The following is a 17,416-nucleotide window of genomic DNA, read 5'->3' as shown; positions in this document are numbered from 1 at the left end:
ATTGTATTCTTCTCTTTGAAGTTTTAGTGTGAGTCATCCTAAAGTCTGTATAAAAGACAGACAGAAAGCGCACATTAGTAAGTATTGCGCTGGTCAAGGAGACACAGCCTGAGTGAGAGAGATACAGACCGAGTGAGAATTTGGTAAGTACTGCTTAACAACTTCCTTACCTTGCAGGTCAGCTGTTAGTTTCGGGAAATCAGTTTCGGGAGCAGGCCTATTGGCTGACTAAATCGGGAAGGATACAAAGGGTGTGGCTGAAGTGCCTATAGAAACAGAGTGCTGGAGGCAAACAGAGTGTATCTGAGTTTGGGTAAGGCTGAGTTCGGGTAAGAGGTGAGTGAGGGCTGTGTTTTTTTGGAGTTTGGTGTTTGGGGTTGAGGTTCAAAAAAAAAAAATCCAATTCATTAAGTAAATTAATTAACGAGTTAAGGGAATTTGGTGCTCATCTTAAGGAGGTGCAGAGAAGCAGACCTGTGAGGGAGTCTCTGGAGCAATTACATCACAGCCAGCAGGTAAGTGATTGGCTTGTGACTGGTAAGTGATTTCTCTCTCTTTGACTTTCTCTTAGCTGTGTAGTGTAGTTCAAATTTAACTTCAGGTTTAAGTCATGGCAGGAGAGCTCAGACCCGTGTCATGCTCCTCTTGTGAGATGTGGCAAGTCAGGGACCCTTCTGGTGTCCCTGACTCCTTCATCTGCAAGAAGTGTGTCCAACTGCAGCTCCTGTTAGACCGCTTGACGGCTCTGGAGCTGCGGATGGACTCACTTTGGAGCATCCGCGATGCTGAGGAAGTTGTGGAAAGCACATTCAGTGAGTTGGTCACACCGCAGATTAAAATTACTGAGGCAGATAGGGAATGGGTGACCAACAGACAGGGGAAGAGTAGGAAGGCAGTGCAGGGATCCCCTACGGTCATCTCCCTCCAAAACAGATTTACCGTTTTGGAAACTGTTGGGGGAGATGGCTCACCAGGGGAAGGTGGCAGCAGCCAGGTTCATGGAACCGTGGCTGGCTCTGCTGCACAGAAGGGCGGGAAAAAGAGTGGCAGAGCTATAGTGATAGGGGATTCAATTGTAAGTGGAATAGACAGGCGTTTCTGCGGACGCAAACGAGAATCCAGGTTGGTATGTTGCCTCCCTGGTGCAAGGGTCAAGAATGTCTCGGAGCGGCTGCAGGGCATTCTGGAGGGGGAGGGTGAACAGCCAGCTGTCGTGGTGCATATAGGCACCAACGATATAGGTAAAAAACGGGATGAGGTCCTACAAGCTGAATTTAGGGAGTTAGGAGTTAAACTAAAAAGTAGGACCTCAAAGGTAGTAATCTCAGGATTGCTACCAGTGCCACGTGATAGTCAGAGTAGGAATGACAGGATAGCTAGGATGAATACGTGGCTTGAGAGATGGTGCAAGAGGGAGGGTTTCAAATTCCTGGGACATTGGGACCGGTTCTGGGGGAGGTGGGACCTGTACAAATCGGACGGTCTGCATCTGGGTGGGACCGGAACCAATGTTCTCGGGGGTGTGTTTGCTAGTGCAGTTGGGCAGGGTTTAAACTAATGTGGCAGGGGGATGGGAACCGAATTAGGAAGTCAGTGGGGACAGAAACAAAAGGCAGGAAGGGAGAGTGTGTAAAGCATGACCAGAGAAAGCAGGGCAGAGAGCAAGAAAAGTTTACATTAAACTGCATTTATTTCAATGCAAGGGGCCTGACGGGCAAAGCGAATGAACTCAGGGCATGGATGGGCACATGGGACTGGGATATTATAGCTATGACTGAAACATGGCTAAGGGAGGGGCAGGACTGGCAGCTCAATGTTCCGGGGTACAGATGCTATAGAAAGGATAGAACAGGAGGTAAGAGAGGAGGGGGAGTGGCGTTTTTGATTAGGGAGAACATCACGGCAGTACTTAGAGGGGATATGTCCGAGGGTTCGCCCACTGAGTCTATATGGGTGGAACTGAAAAATAAGAATGGAGAGATCACCTTGGTAGGACTGTACTACAGGCCCCCAAATAGTCAGCGGGAAATTGAGGAGCAAGTATGTAAGGCGATTACAGATAGCTGCAAGAATAATAGGGTGGTAGTAGTAGGGGACTTTAACTTTCCCAACATTGACTGGGGCAGCCATAGCATTAGGGGCTTGGATGGAGGGAAATTCGTTGAGTGTATTCAGGAGGAATTTCTCATTCAGTATGTGGATGGACCGACTAGAGAGGGGGCAAAACTTGACCTCGTCTTGGGAAATAAGGAAGGGCAAGTGACAGAAGTGCTAGTGAGGGATCACTTTGTGACAAGTGACCATAACTCCATTAGTTTTAAGATAGCTATGGAGAATGATAGGTCTGGCCCAAGAGTTAAAATTCTTAATTGGGGCAAGGCCAATTTTGATGGTATCAGGCAGGAACTTGCAGAGGTAGATTGGGGGAGACTGTTGGCAGGCAAAGGGACGGCTGGTGAATGGGAGGCTTTTAAAAATGTGTTAACCAGGGTGCAGGGTACGCACATTCCCTTTAGAGTGAAGGGCAAGGCTGGTAGAAGTAGGGAACCCTGGATGACTCGAGATATTGAGACTCTGGTCAAAAAGAAGAAGGAGGCATATGACGTACATAAGCAACTGGGATCAAGTGGATCCCTTGAAGAGTATAGAGATTGTCGAAATAGAGTTAAGAGGGAAATCAGGAGGGCAAAAAGGGGACATGAAATTGCTTTGGCAAATAATGCAAGGGCGAATCCAAAGAGATTCTACAGATACATAAAGGGGAAAAGAGTAACTAGGGACAGAGTAGGGCCTCTTCCGGATCAACAAGGACATCTATGTGCAGAGCCACAAGAGTTGGGTGAGATCCTGAATGAATATTTCTCATCGGTATTCACGGTGGAGAAAGGCATGGATGTTAGGAAACTAAGGGAAATAAATAGTGATGTCTTGAGAAGTGTGCATATTACAGAGGAGGAGGTGCTGGAAGTCTTAAAGCGCATTAAGGTAGATAAATCCCCGGGACCTGATGAAATGTATCCCAGGATGTTGTGGGAGGCTAGGGAGGAAATTGCGGGTCCCCTAACAGAGATATTTGAATCATCGGCAGCCACAGGTGAGGTGCCTGAAGATTGGAGAGTGGCGAATGTTGTGCCCTTGTTTAAGAAGGGCAGCAGGGAAAAGCCTGGGAACTACAGACCGGAGAGCCTAACGTCTGTGGTAGGTAAGTTGCTAGAAGGTATTCTGAGAGACAGGATCTACAAGCATTTAGAGAGGCAAGGACTGATTCGGGGCAGTCAGCATGGCTTTGTGCGTGGAAAATCATGTCTCACAAATTTGATTGAGTTTTTTGAGGGGGTGACCAAGAAGGTAGATGAGGGCAGTGCAGTAGACGTTGTCTACATGGACTTTAGCAAAGCCTTTGACAAGGTACCGCATGGTAGGTTGTTGCAGAAGGTTAAAGCTCACGGGATCCAGGGTGAGGTTGCCAATTGGATTCAAAATTGGCTGGACGACAGAAGGCAGAGAGTGGTTGTAGACGGTTGTTTTTCAAACTGGAGGCCTGTGTCCAGTGGTGTGCCTCAGGGATCGGTGCTGGGTCCACTGTTATTTGTGATTTATATTAATGATTTGGATGAGAATTTAGGAGGCATGGTTAGTAAGTTTGCAGATGACACCAAGATTGGTGGCACAGTGGATAGTGAAGAAGGTTATCTAGGATTGCAACGGGATCTTGATCAATTAGGCCAGTGGGCCGACGAATGGCCTTTTGGCAGATCGAATCAGGCCAGGACCTACTCAGTTAATGGTATGGCGTTGGGGAGAGTTAGAGAACAAAGAGCTCTAGGAGTACAGGTTCATAGCTCCTTGAAGGCGGAGTCGCAGGTGGACAGGGTGGTGAAGAAGGCATTCGGCATGCTTGGTTTCATTGGTCAGAACATTGAATACAGGAGTTGGGACGCCTTGTTGAAGTTGTACAAGACATTGGTACGGCCACACTTGGAATACTGTGTGCAGTTCTGGTCACCCTATTATAGAAAGGATATTATTAAACTAGAAAGAGTGCAGAAAAGATTTACTAGGATGTTGCCGGGACTTGATGGTTTGAGTTATAAGGAGAGGCTGGATAGACTGGGACTTTTTTCCCTGGAGCGTAGGAGGCTTAGGGGTGATCTTATAGTGGTATATAAAATAATGAGGGGCATAGATAAGGTAGATAGTCAACATCTTTTCCCAAAGGTAGGGGAGTCTAAAACTAGAGGGCATAGGTTTAAGGAGAGAGGGGAGAGATTCAGAAGGGCCCAGAGGGGCAATTTCTTCACTCAGAGGGTAGTGAATGTCTGGAATGGGCTGCCAGAGGTAGTAGTAGAGGCGGGTACAATTGTGTCTTTTAAAAAGCATTTTGATAGTTACATGGGTAAGATGGGTATAGAGGGTTATGGGCCAAGTGCGGGCAACTGGGACTAGCTTAATGGTAAAAACTGGGCGGCATGGACTGGTTGGGCCGAAGGGCCTGTTTCCATGCTGTACACTTCTATGATTCTATGAGTTCACACTACATCAGGAAATGAATTTTTAAACTCCTCCAAAAGTATAATTTTCTGAGAACTTCATACGTTTGGTCTATTTTCAAAGCCCTTATCCACCTATCAAAATTACTCTGTTTGAGCCTTTCCAACTCCATGTATGTTTGACCAAATTATTTCCTTAAATGTCTAAACCTTAGTCTGTAAGCTTCAGGCACTCGCTCAGATGCACTTAAGATGGGTTTCTTCACCTACTCATACGTTCCAGATACCACCTCCGGTCGTGATGCAAACACTTCACTAGCTCTACCTACCAGCTTTGTTTGAATCTGTAACACCCACAAGTCCTGTGGCCATTTCATTTGTTTAGCTACCTTCTGAAATGAAATGAAAAAGGCTTCCACTTCCTTATCGTCAAACCGTGGCAATGCTTGGACATATTTAAATAGATTCCCACCAAGCCTTCGACTAGGACGCGCTTGCTCACTATCCTCATCACTATCATCCAACTGTATTTCCCTTTACGTCTGCCAATTTTAACTGATTGTCATGTTTCATGGCCATTTTCTGAAGTTCAAACTCGCTCTCTTTATCTTTTTCCCTAATCTGTGTTTCCCTTTCTTTTTCTTTTTTTCTGCTAGGACTATTCTTTCTTTTCTCCTTTCTGCTCTCTCCTTTTCTTTTTCCTCTCTCTCTCTTTCTCTTTCTTTTTCCTCTCTCTCCCTCTCGTATTCAAGCCGCTTTAATTCTTTCTCATGTTCCATTTGTTTAATTTGCAACTGAATTTTTGCCATTTCCAATGAGTCAAACTCTATCGCATGCAACTTTAAATGCTTAACCACCGCCATAATTACTTCATCTTTTCGCATTTTGTCAGGTAAGGTTAACTGCAATGTTCTTGCCAAATCTAACAGTCTGCTTTTCGTTTCTGCCCGTAAAGTACTACGTGTGACATTCTCCACCCCCAAAAACTTCTGAGCCTCTGAAAGAGACATTGTTCACAACACTCTCCCCACGTAAACTAAAATACCACACCGGAAAAGCAACAATCCTTCACTGTCTTTAAGTTCACAAAAGCCAATCCAATAGATAGACTTTTATCCCGGATGAGCCCCCAATTTCTATGGGTGAGGCGTTTTCAGAACCCCAAAATGTATCATGGAGTTCAACCAACCTCTCCCTTTAATGGATTTGTTGCTTTTCCTAGCACACGGCTTTTTCCCTAGGTGTATTGTTATTATACAATTATGGACACGTGGGCTTTTAAACACAAAACACTGTTTATTCCATGAACTCAACTTCACATCTTAAATAAACATAGGATCTCTTAACACCCCTTACTTCAAAGATAACTCAGAAAATATTGCAACAGTAAATAATTCCTTAAAATGTTCCTTCAAACTTCGAAGAGACTTAACACCTTTAAACAGAATCACATCAGGTTAAAGGTTTTATAATTATCAGTTTAAATCACCCAAATGATCCAGAGATGGTCTTTTATGCCAGAGATCCAGCTCCCTGCAAACGAAGACACTCCCAATCTCTTTTCAAACTTGCAGCTCTCTGGAAACACACAGACACACACAAGGTGCTTTGAGAAAAGGCCTAGCACCCTCAACCTTTCCTCGTAAGACCTACTCTCCATTCCAGGCAACATCCTGGTAAATCTTCTTTGCACCTTTTCCAAAGCTTCCACATGATTCCTAAAATGAGGCGACCAGAACTGTACACAGTACTCCAAATGTGGCCTTACCAAAGTTTTGTACAGCTGCATCATCACCTCACGGCTCTTAAATTCAATCCCTCTGTTAATGAACGCGAGCACACCATAGGCCTTCTTCACAGCTCTATCCACTTGAGTGGCAACTTTCAAAGATGTATAAACATAGACCCCAAGATCTCTCTGCTCCTCCACATTGCCAAGACCTCTACCGTTAACCCTGTATTCCGCATTCATATTTGTCCTTCCAAAATGGACAACCTCACACTTTTCAGGGTTAAACTCCATCTGCCACTTCTCAGCCCAGCTCTGCATTCTATCTATGTCTCTTTGCAGCCGACAACAGCCCTCCTCACTATCCACAACTCCACCAATCTTCGTATCGTCTGCAAATTTACTGACCCACCCTTCAACTCCCTCATCCAAGTCATGAATGAAAATCACAAACAGCAGAGGACCCAGCAGTACGCCACTGGTAACTGGGATCCAGGCGGAATATTTGCCATCCACCAGCACTCTCTGACTTCTATCAGTTAGCCAGTTCGTTATCCAACTGGCCAAATTTGCCACTATCCCATGCCTCCTTACTTTCTGCATAAGCCTACCATGGGGAACCTTATCAAATGCTAATTTTATCAAATCAAATTTACCTGGGCAGGGTGAATATAGAGGGACATGGATCAAATGTGGGCAAGTGGGAATAACTTGGTGATAGAAACTGGGCAACATGGACAAGCTGGGCCGAAGGACCTATTTCCATGCTGTAAACATCTATGACTCTGTGACTTTATGGAGCAAGTGTTCAATCACACAGATCAAGTCAAACGCAGTGACACCCTGCTGGGATTGATCTAAGCTACAGAGTGTGAGGATGTTTAGCTGAACAAACCGGAATGCTTGAAATATTTTACGAATCTGTGGTATCACTGACAAGAGAAATAGTTAACATTTCAGATCCTGACCCTTCATTGGAACGACCTGTTCCTCTCTCCACAGAAGCTGCCGTGTCAGCTGAATATTTGCAGCATTTTCTGTCTTTGTTTCAGATTTGCGGCATCCGCAGTATTTTGCTGTTGGGCCAAAGGACAATGAGTTGTCTTTCCTGCTCTGAGGGTTATTGCAGGTCTCTCTGGCTGTGATTATCGCTGATTATCCATCTCTGGGATCTGTATTATTCAATAAGACTGCCGTTTGTGGAGGGTTTCTGAAATCCAGTCAGGGAGCTGGAGTTAAAATACACGGAGCCCTTACTCAATCTAAATGTAGGGCAGAACAGTCTCGAGGTGCTCAACGGCCAGCCCAGTTTGTTTGTTCCTGTGAATACAACAGGATATAAACAGAGACAGCTGCAAACACATGTTGCATTTCATTCATAAAGTCATCGAATCAGACAGCAGAGAAATGGCCCTTCAGCCCATCGCATCTGTGCCGGTCAGAAACAACCACCGAACCATTCTCATCCCATTTCCCAGCACTTGGATCATCGCTTCGTGTACCCTGGAATCGCAAATGCCCATCTAAACACTTCCAACAGTTCCAAACTCCCGCCTCCCTCCAGGGAAAGAGGTTTTCCAATAAACGGTTTCACAAGAAAAGCCTCTGCAGTCAGGAGCTGAAAAGGGAGAGATGACCCCTCTGTCATCTTGTACTCTGTGCCGCTATTAATAAAGTCATGACACTGTTTGATTTATAAACGACTCTTACAGCCTGCCCTGTCACCTTCAATGATTTGGACACATGTCCCGCTGTTCCTGCACTCTTTTTTGTAAATAGACACTTTATTTTATATTGTTTACTTCTGTTATTCCTACAAAAATAAATCGCCTCATTCCTTGTCTGCTACATGTCCTCCCTTTGCACCAACCTGGCTGTGTCCTTTCGGAGTTTTACTAGAATTTCTGTAGCGCTTTTCACAACCACAGGGCTGCCCAAAACATTCCCAGACAATGAAGTAGTTTTGAAATGTCGTCACTGTGCGAATTACTGAACTTTTGAACTGCCTGTTGGAAAACTACAGAAATCCTCATATGGGGATGGGAAAGCGCTGCAGGTGTGGCTCTGTGGCGCAACGGATAGCGCGTTGGACTTCTAGTCGCTGTCGTGATGAGACATTCAAAGGTTGTGGGTTCGAGTCCCACCAGAGTCGGTTTTTAGGCAAGGTTTGAATAAATCAGCAACAGGTTTATCAATGTCCCCAGGTGAGTGAAACTGCCGCCCCGAACTTCCTTCTGAAAGGCGACTCCAGTCACTCTCCCCTTTCCCATCAGAACAACGTCACAGAAGAAATCCCATTCTGGACAAAAATAAAATCTTTGCAAGCTGCTGACCAGAGTCAGTCTGTTCCCTCCTCAGACAGATTGCAAACCGGGCAGATATATCAGCGGGCAGTTTGTTCCTCACAGGCAGCTCCAAACAAGGATGATGTGAATCGACACCACTGAATGCTAACACCAACACGTTCATCACAGCTGTGATGAACAGCTCATGTTGCAGCTTTAGATCAGACAGTGGAGGATTATCACAGGCGCTCTGTCAGACTGCATGTTCCTTCAGGCACGTTTCCGACTGGACACATGGAATGAGCGGCCGTGTGAACATTAGCGGTTCAGGGGGAGATTTCTCACTTACCAGACTGGAGTTCCGGTTCCATTCCCAGACATTTCCCTTTCTCTTTCTGAATCCATCCCTGTCCTCTTGCTCATTTGCACTTTTCATTGTTCCATCAATGGCGGCCGCGTCTTCAGCTGTCTGAGCCTTGAGCTCTACAATTCATTCTTGAAAAATCTCCAGCTGTCTCTCCGCCGTCCAAGTGCAAAATGAATGAATGCAATTAGAAGCAAAAAAAAAGGGACGGGCAAGAAACACACCAAACAAAACATAATCTAAAATTACTGAGCTCGATGTTGAGGACGGAATTCTGTGGGTGGCTACTTAAATGTTGAGGTGGTTTTACTCGAGTTTCCGTTAATCGCCATTGGAACACGGATGACCAACGACAGAAAGGTCAGAGTGGGAGAGGTGGAGAATTGAAATGACAAGTGGCAGGAAACTCAAAGTCATGATTGTGGATTGAACAGAGATTTATCAAAGCGGTCACAGTCTGTTATCTGACCTGTTGAAGTAGATGAGACCAAAATGTGGCAGCAAATACCGATGGGGGCGAATGGCCTCCTTCTGCACTGTAAATTCGATGATAATCTATGATACAGGAGATTAAACTGAAAAGCACAAGTGTCTCACTGGTTCACTTGGGATGAGTGTTTTGGGCCCTTGGATAATGAGGAGGGAGGGGGTAAAAAGGCAGAAGTTGCATCTCCTGCACTTGCAAAGAAAGGTGCAGATAGAAAGTGAGCGGATATTGGCGGTGGAGCAGCGGTCGCAGAGTGGATTGTCCCTTCAGTCTGGTGAATGGGGAGAGCATGGGAGGGCCTTTTTGATGATGTCATAAATGGTCCCTGGAATACGGAGACTGACGGGCTGCAAGGTGAGAACAAGCGGCACCAAATCAGTTCAGCTCGACTTACACAGGACACAACAATGTCAGTAACGGAAAGATCTTTTGGGATAAGAGCAAGTGCTTTGCAACATCGTTCACTTTTATTTCCATTTCCCACCTTAGCCGCTTTTCCTACAAATGTTGGCAGCGGTTGGATTTCCACCCGCATCCTCGAAGAGACTGAAACCTAAACCCATCTCCTCAGACCGCTCGGCCTCGCTATCCTAAAGGTTCATTGTTTCTGATACTGATGACTGGTGATTGGCATCTTGCTGTTTATCAGCTGAGTCCAGGATTTCACATTGAGAGAGAAGGAAATGATCCAATCACAGAGCTGGAACGCTACTTCTCGTTTTCTCCCCACAGATGCTGTTTAATTCTGAGCATTTCCAGCATTTCCTGTGTTTATTATTTATGATGATCAACATTTGAAGTAATTTGCTTTGTGATTTGTGAACTTTCTGAGCTGAGTTCAGGGGACTCGGTTTCCAAAATATTTTAAAAAATATTTGACGGGATGTGAGTGTCGCTGAATCCGTCAACAATTATTGTCCAAAATTAATTACCCTTAAGAATTTGGCGGTGACGTGATTCTTGAGCCGCTGCAAGTCCATGTGGTGTATGTACACACACAGTGCTGTTAGGGAGCGAGTTCCAGGATTGTGAGCCAGCCACAGAAAGGGTGATATATTTCCCAGGATGGTGTGTGTCTCGGAGTGGAACTTGCAGGTGGTCGCTGTTTCTCTGGATCTGCTCCCCTTGTGTTTCCAGGTGAGAGATCCCGCGGGGTTGGATGACCCTCGCGGAGGAACAGTCAATGTCAGGGGTGGGATTTCAATCCTCGCCTCCAGAGGAGACTGCGACCTGAACTGCGAACTGGCCTTAGACCCGCTCGGCCATCCTGACACACGACGCACTATCAGAAACTCCCAGCGCAAATGATATCAAATCCATAACTGCAGTGACCTGGGCTACGTTTCTGAGTCAGCACCCACACAAACATTACCTACAGCCTAGAGCTCAATGACTGAAGATCGAGTTTATCTTTCCAATGAAGATGGTTGGAGTGTGAACAATTTCCTGTCCTTCCTTTGATTTTCTCCAGGCCTGTGGGGAAGTTGCTGGGTGACAGGTACAATATTGAAGTGAGCAAAATGGAAAAGTGAATTGGTGCAATGACGCACCCTTTGTTTCTCTGCAGTTTTTATTGAGGGAAGTTTGTGTTGGTTCACTTGGTGAGGATCACTGACTGTATGTGATTGTGGAGCAGGCAGAGGATGTGACACATGTCCGGAAGCAGCCGAGTTTGTGGCTGTTGCTCCATGAATTTTCACGGCTCACAGGGTGAAAGGAGTTTTCGACGTCGAAAATGACCATGTCCGGCAGCTGGAGCTTTCCCTTGTATTTTATGGAATCTGGGAATCAGCGGATCATCAAAACACAGAAATGAAACACGTCAAGTCACAGTATTTTATCACATGATGTTAACATCAGTTATCTCAGCGCAGCAGGTGGCTGCGTGGCCTAACGGATAAGGTGAATCTAGTGACGATATCAGAAAACTGCAGGTTCGAGTCCTGCCGCGGCCGTTTCATACAGAAATCACATTGCTGGTTTTCCTTCCTCAGCTCAAAGTTCCGCGTTTCCGTCTAAACATTTCCCGACTTGTCTCAGAATCTATTTTCTTGCTATTTTGTTCATTCAATTGTCTCTCATCTTGGTACTCTGCTTAGATCCTAAGGAATCCACAATTTCTGTTTGATCTGGATAAACAATCGAAGCTCCATCCAGAACAAAATGTTTTGTGTCAATCGGTTCAATAAGATTCTGTGGCGGGAATTCTAATCTCCTCAGGAAGATGTTTAGTAATGAGCTGAATGGACGGTTTTTGTTAACTGGGGTGAAAGGTTATGACACTGGATTGGGAAACCAGTGGCCCGAACTAATCTTTGGGACAGAGAATAAATCCCAACACGGCCTCTGGTGACAGTTAAATTCACTGATTTAATAAATCTGGAATTGAAAGGCATCGGAGCTGGTTAACTTTAGTCAGGTGTAAGCTGGTACCTTTTCTGATTGGTTAGATAATGCACCGCAGTCAATACTGCACTTCTTCACCAACTGCGCCCAACTGACCGCAATGTTTTTTAAAAAAACATGAATTTCTGGAATATCTGTAACTGATATTGTTACACCAACAATTTAATCAGTCGAACAGTGCGTTTAGGGAGCTGAGATTTTCGAACAGTTCAAGGGTTGGACTCCAAATCCAATGGTCTTTTTCCACGGAGATTCTATCCCTTCTCACATACAGTAAGAAGTCTTACAACACCAAATTAAAGTCCAACAGGTTTGTTTCAAATCACTAGCTCTCGGAGCGCTGCTCCTTCCCCAGCTGAATGGAGAGGTAGGTTCCAGAAACATTTATATAGACAAAGTCAAAGATGCAGGACTTTAAATGCGAGAATTTGCAGGTAATTAAGTCTTTACAGAGCCAGAGAGAGGGGTAACCCCAGGTTAAAGAGGTGTGAATTGTTTCAAGCCAGGACAGTTGGTTGGATTTCGCAACCAAAGGCCAGATGGTGTTTGGAAAGTTATCAAGGGTTGTCTATAGAGTCCTGTATCTTTTGGGGAGTGGTCAGGATTTGTAGTTGATATACTGTTTACTGTGTGTTTATAAAATGTTAACTGGATTCATGTAATAAAAATACTTTTGTTTTAAACATACTTTAGATCTCTGTTGCATCACACCTGTAAAATGGGCCCTTGTGCTCCCCATAACCAAAATGTATTTAAAGTTGTGGGTCAGGTGAACTCCGTGATATACTTTGGGGTTCTCTAAACCCTGGCCCATAATACGTGGACCGAGGTACAGTGAGAAGTATTGTTCTACATACAGTCCAGACAGATCGGTTCATACATGTAAAACATAAGCCATGCATAAATACACAATGTAAATAATAATAACAGTAATAATAAATGTAAGTAATATTAGTAAACAATAGCAAATCGTAAACAGAGACAAGAGTGAAAAGTTGGGTTAATCGCGTCAGTAAAATGACACAAGCAACATTCAGTTTACGGACACTCCTGGAGCCTGATGAGATCAGCAACTGATGTATTTGCATTGTGATAAGAAGTCTTACAACACTAGGTTAAAGTCCAACAGGTTTCTTTCGAATCACTAGCTTTTGGAGCGCAGCTCCTTCCTCAGGTGAATCGAAAGAAACCTGTTGGACTTAAACCTGGTTCTGTAAGACTTCTTACTGAGCCCACCCAAGTCCAACACCGGCATCACCACATCATGGCTTACATTATGACGACTAATACAAAAACATGCAATTCGTGGCCATGAGGCGGTAGATTCAAATCCCACCAGAGTCGGCTTTTGGGTGTCACCGTGGTTAACACTCAGGGACCCGGGGTCAATTCCAGCCTTGGGTTACAGTCTTGCACGTTCTTCCCGTGTCTGCGTGAGTTTCCTCCACTGTCCAAAGATGTCCAGTTTAGGTGGATTGGCCATGTTAAATTAGCCCTTAGAGTCCAAACGTTTACGTGGGTATGGGCCGTAGGTTGGGTGCTCCTTCGGATGATCAGTGCAGACTCGATGGGCCGAATGTCCTCCTTCTGCACAAGAAGTATTCCATGATTGCTTAAACAGGGTGAAGATGGCAGCCTCAGGACACAGAGACAAGGTAAGCTCTCAGGCCAGAGTAAGAGCCCTATGTAATGATTCCTAACATTGGAAATAAACTGCAAAAATACATTTATTGTGCACTGGTGCCATCTCCTGGCTGAACGGGAGGCGTTCGGCAAAGACACTTTCATTCATGAGCATTTGAAATTTGGACACTCCTCAAATACAATACACAAAATAATCTTCATTCGTGCGCTTCTTTCTTAAAATCCAGCTTCATTCTTTTTCAGTACAAATGTTTTTTGAACACATGAGTTCTCAGTTAGAAACAATAGTAAACAGCTGGGTTATCCGGGCCAGAAAAATGAGACAAGTACATTTCAGTTTACAAACTGTGTTATGGACACACCTGGTACCTGGTGAAATTAACACCTAAGTTACTTACAAAATGATGACTAATTCATCAAAGTGATGGTTACAAAGCAGGTTACAAACGGCAGCATCGGGACACAAGGACAAGTTGAGGTCTCAGGCCGGAGTCAGAGTCCTATGTAATGGTACCGTACGGCCTGCCGAAACAGGCGCCGGAATGTGGCTTTTCACAGTAAGTTCATTGAAGCATACTTGTGACAATAAGCGATTGTTATTACACACAGAACATCAGAAATAAATTGCATAAATAAATGTATTGTGGGCTGGTGCCATCTCCTGGATGGTTCCTGACACTTTCAGGAACATTTTAAAATTGGAGTGAAATAGCATAAACATTGTAAGAATGATTAAAAACAGTCTCTCAAGCAAATGCAAAGTGAAGATAAACAATAGTTGGGCCATGGTAAGTCGGCAGTGACGGTATATGGGGAGCATTGCTGCCTTCCCGGCTGTTAACCAGCCTTCAATTTGTTGCGCTGCTTTATTTAGAACTTTCAGTTCGGCTGGTCAGTTTCACAATGAGAGACATTAAAAATTCTGACATATGATGAATTCTGGCAAAAGATGTGACAAAAATAAATTTCACATTGCTTTGTGATCAGGCATTTTCACAATTCTGGTTCCTGATGAAGTTAATATGAACGTTACTGAGGTGATGATCTTGTCCTGACAAATAAGAAAATTCAGAGCGAAAGCAGAATAAGAAAAACAGCTTCAGGGCACAAGAAGATTCTAATGCAATGACATTTCATCAGAATACATTGAATGATGACACAAAACTGCATTTTTCGAACAAATGACTCCAACATGGCCGTTACTAGCTGCGAGTAGGGTTCGAACCTACGCGGGGAATTCTATTGGATTTCGAGTCCAACGCCTTAACCACTCGGCCATCGCAGCTGACAGCTGTGCAGCCAATTCGTTCTATAGAAAGCATTGTAAAATCAGACACGCGGGATTGCAGTAATGCGATGAACGGTGTCCCAGTCTTTCTTTGAGTAGGGATTGAAACTGCGTGGGGAAAAAACCATTAGATGAACCTTCACAGTATTGAGAATGTTAAGAAGAACGAACTGTTTTGATAACAGGAACACAAGATTATGTCGCTGGACTGGGAATCCAGAGGCCTGAACTCACCTTTCGTGACAAGATTTGATAAATCTGGAGTTGAAATTTCGTCTCAGTAATGGCGCAGAAAGGTTCTGCTTCAGACGGACCATATTTCCACAACTGGGAACACATTTACACAACAGGGAATGATTAGCACAACCACACTGAAGATCTGTCACCGGCAGAGTCACGGTTCCAACAGAGAGAACAGTTACACAGCAGAGAGCTCAGTTACACAGCAGAGAGCACAGTTACTCAGCAGAGAGCTCAGTTACACAGCAGAGAGCTCAGTTACACAGCAGAGAGCACAGTTTCACAGCAGAGAGCTCAGTTACACAGCAGAGAGCTCAGTTACACAGCAGAGAGCACAGTTACTCAGCAGAGAGCTCAGTTACACAGCAGGGTATACATTTACAAACAGGGCCTCTCTGTGTGCAGCAGAAAACACATTTTCCGAAAAAAACAGTTTCACCATCTCGGCACCTTTTCTGTGTGGCATTGTGTGTGTGTCCTGATAGTCCCTACCTGCATTTCTGTGTGTCTTTCTCTGTCTGTCACAGCCGTGATGATGTTACGGATTAATCTCACTTTTCCCAAACGGTACTTGCGATTGACAGATACAGAAAGATTTTGACACTGACATTCAGTACCAATGTCTGATAGAGACTGAAACCCACCCTCACATACAGTACCAGACATTGACACATAATGAAGGAATCCTGCTCTCACAACCTGTTCCAGAGACTGAGGTGCAGTGTTCCCTCCACTCGCGAATACTACCTGTGATTTACAGATACAGAACAAATCTCAGTCAGGTGAGTAGCAGAGTTTGATGGGTACGACATGTATTCCACAATCGCCTTCTCTGCGCCAGATAATCAGATGCAATCGACATGCGGTGTCTGTGTTGTTTTAACAAGAGTTTTACACAAGAACCGGAACACATTTACACAATATCAGGATATAAGACGGAGGAGCAGAAGTAGACCATTCAGCCTATCGAATGTGCTCTGTATTTCAATGAGATCATGATTTATACGACGTGCTATGATCTGGTATGGTGGCACGTTGTCACAGTGGCTACCTCACAGCGCCCGCGATCCGGGTTCAATTCCAGCCTTTGGTCACTGACTGTGTGGAGTTTGCACTTTTTTTCTGTGTCTATGGGTTTCCTCCGGGTGCTGCGATTTCCTCGCACTTCCAAATGTGTGTGGGTTAGGTGGAATGCCCATGCTAAATTGCCCCTTTGTGTTTATAAAGTTGGGTAGTGCGTTACAGGGATGTGGTTGGGCCATAGGGACTCTTTCAGAGTTCGGTGCAGAGCCGATGGGCCGAATGGACACCTTTTACATTTTAATGATTTCATGATAATCCTCGTGCCCACTTTCCCGGCTTTTCATCTCTAGATTTCATGATTAACCTTTAAAACCAATACTCCAACTAAGCCTCAGGTACCAGTAACTCCTCAATGGGCGTTAATTTTCCTGCTGCCAATCATTTGATTAGTCTCAGGGAAGTCACATCCTGGAAACATCATACATTGATCCAGTTCCAAAATAAATTAAGTTGCTTTAGTCCCTGATAACCATAGGCTGCTTTCCCCGTTGACGGTGAGATCTGACTGATGGTGATTTAACCTCAGGATCACGATACCTCAGGCGAGTGGCAAGGCTGTGAAGGCGGGGTTTTCCTGATTCAGTTCTATTGTAACCGTGTGATCTGAATCTAATTAACCTGGTTCTCACCCTGGTAATATTGTCTCACGCTGAAGCAAACCTCACCGATTGGATAGACGAGTGATCGTTCTTCAGTCTTGTCATGGACGAATCCGAGCTCACTGGGCTAAATCGCTGGCTTTTATGGCAGGCCAGCAGCACGGTTCAATTCCCGTACCAGCCTCCCCGAACAGGCGCCGGAATGTGGCGACTAAGGGCTTTTCACAGTAACTTCATTGAAGCCTACTCGTGACAATAAGCGATTTTCATTTTTCATTTCATATGAAGGCACTTTCTGGACAGTTTACCTTTCAACCAGGAATAGTCTCATCGTACCACAATAATTTATCATTAATCTGTTCCAAGTATACTTTCACGACTCGCTGAAAGAATATAATCCCTATTTCCTGGGGAATGAAGCCAGGCAGGTGTGGAAACCTGCAACTGAATGATCAGAAAATGTCCATCGTGAAATGTGTGTTCCGATGATCGACGGATTCCTCGGTGAAGCCGGGAGCGTTTGTTTTTGCTGTCAAATGATGGTTCATTCCAGTCTTTCAGCGGGGGGCTTTCACACTGTGTGGAAATATCTTGGACATGATATTGAAGTGTTTCACATCAGTCCATTCATAAAAGTCCCTGAATGTGATGGGAATTCATTTTACTGAAAAAAACTGCATTCCCAACATTGCACACGGGCTGAAGACAAAGAGGCGGATATTGTCCATCAGTTCATGAATGCAAAACGAATTAAGACTTTTTGACGCATGCATTTGTGGGTTGAGGTGGCCGAGTGGTGAA

The 17,416-nt window shown here is 44.7% G+C and overlaps 2 non-coding genes across 2 annotated transcripts; one reads left to right on the top strand and one right to left on the bottom strand.

Annotated features, from left to right (window-relative positions):
- The first annotated feature begins 8,279 nt into the window (after window positions 1-8,279).
- On the top strand, window positions 8,280-8,371 carry trnar-ucu (transfer RNA arginine (anticodon UCU)). The gene is given in 2 exon segments: window positions 8,280-8,316; window positions 8,336-8,371. It is a non-coding gene; the product is annotated as a tRNA-Arg (tRNA).
- A 6,238-nt stretch (window positions 8,372-14,609) lies between these two features.
- On the bottom strand, window positions 14,610-14,690 carry trnas-cga (transfer RNA serine (anticodon CGA)). The gene has a single exon. It is a non-coding gene; the product is annotated as a tRNA-Ser (tRNA).
- Window positions 14,691-17,416: the final 2,726 nt, after the last annotated feature.

This window comes from Scyliorhinus torazame, chromosome 24 (assembly GCF_047496885.1).
Source record: "Scyliorhinus torazame isolate Kashiwa2021f chromosome 24, sScyTor2.1, whole genome shotgun sequence".
Classification (NCBI taxonomy): domain Eukaryota; kingdom Metazoa; phylum Chordata; class Chondrichthyes; order Carcharhiniformes; family Scyliorhinidae; genus Scyliorhinus; species Scyliorhinus torazame.
This window is presented reverse-complemented; position numbering and strand designations above follow the sequence as displayed.